Here is a 1,668-nt window from a genome sequence, read left to right on the forward strand (position 1 = left end):
TCTCCCCTCTGTTCCTCTCTCACTCCCCCCCCCACCTTTCCCCTCCCTTAAATTTCCTATCCTCCTAACCTCTCCAGTCTCCAGGTTACATTCAGAATGTAGTTCAAACAACACGTTAAATGTAACGCCTCTCTCTACATAATCCATCTAGCAGCCAGTTTTCCACCTCGGCCCAAAACGGTGAAAGGGTTCAACACTGCACACAGCAGAGTAAGTTCTATGAGAAAATGGACACCAGCTTTTAAATACCTCTCCGATAATGTGACCATGCCTTGTGTTCGGAGAGCAAAGAAAACATTAGAGAACAACAAGGTCATAGATGGCTCAAAAAAAGATTTGAATCGGGTTTCTTCGCTCCACAGCTCACCTGTCCCAGCTCCACTGCTCTAATAAATTAATTTACCTCGATTGGGGGCGTAAAAACACTTACATAAAAACAACAGTTCAAGACAATACCAGCGTTGGGAATAAAGCACCTGAAGAAATGTGTCATGATGCCGTGGAATCAGGCGCTCGTCAATTTTTGGACATGTGGAGTTATTATGGTATCGTCTTAAAGCTTGTTCAGTTGTCTCGCTATTGGGGGAAAAATGCTCATCTGTCTTGAATAGAAGTCAAGATATTTGAGATTGAAGAAGATTAGGTTGTTTGGTTTCAAAGGAAGAATTAACGAGAAAATGACCGCTAAAGTTCGGTTGTTTTAGTAGTAGTATAGGGTTTTACGGCGCTCGCAACTGCGTAAGGTCACATGAGCGCGCTTCGGTTGTTTCCATAGTTTGATGGTTCGTGGAAACTGAATGTAACTTACATTTTTTGTGCCTTTAATCAACGTTTTTCAATCAAACCCACCTAAAAAAAGTGTTCTTAATTGGACAACAATAGTTTTAAGAAAAAAAAATACCCAACAAAAAACAACAACCCAAAACAACAACAAAATTCGATACAAATTGCAAAACTGGCAGAAAAAGTCCAGTTTCTTCCATTTCATAATGTTGACGAGCACCTGATTTCACCACGCTGCCTCACAATTTCTATCCACTCGTCTGCAGCATGTACTCACACACAAGGGCATCTTTGTTCAAACTTTTCAACACTTTTCATTTTATAACATTTTCACATATTTTTGTTTGAGAGTTAAGTGCACGTATACTCAGTACATGTAACAAATTTCCCTGTCTAGACTAGGAAAAGATAAGATCCTCCGTTAGCAAAGCTGGTACATGTCGTATCATGCTTTACACCAGTGTTTCCCTGACTTTGTCCAACACGAACCCCCTGTCGTTGTCAGAGGTCTTCATGAACCCCCAACTTTTTGAGACTCAAAAACCCTTTGAACAAAAAGTTCTCCAGTTTTGACTTCCAGAAACGTGTCCCTATCGAGTCCCATGGGATGGACTCACGCACACACGGGGTCATGCACCTCAATTAGGAATCCCGTATTTTTAAATTTCTGTCTTTGGATCTTGTTCTTACCCTGCACTAAAAGACCGTCATCTTGTCCATGTGCTTCTCTTTACACGCACTAGGAGAAGAAGGTCTGTTTATAATTAATGACAGGAAGCAAATTAAAGAGCAGAAAGAGTTTAATGTTTATACAAATGCTGCAATGTTGCAGATATGCCATTGAGAACTTTATTTCCACCCCCACTCCCTCCCTAATATGGCACC

The sequence above is a fragment of the Aplysia californica genome, unplaced genomic scaffold (assembly GCF_000002075.1).
Source record: "Aplysia californica isolate F4 #8 unplaced genomic scaffold, AplCal3.0 scaffold00398, whole genome shotgun sequence".
Classification (NCBI taxonomy): Eukaryota; Metazoa; Mollusca; class Gastropoda; order Aplysiida; family Aplysiidae; genus Aplysia; species Aplysia californica.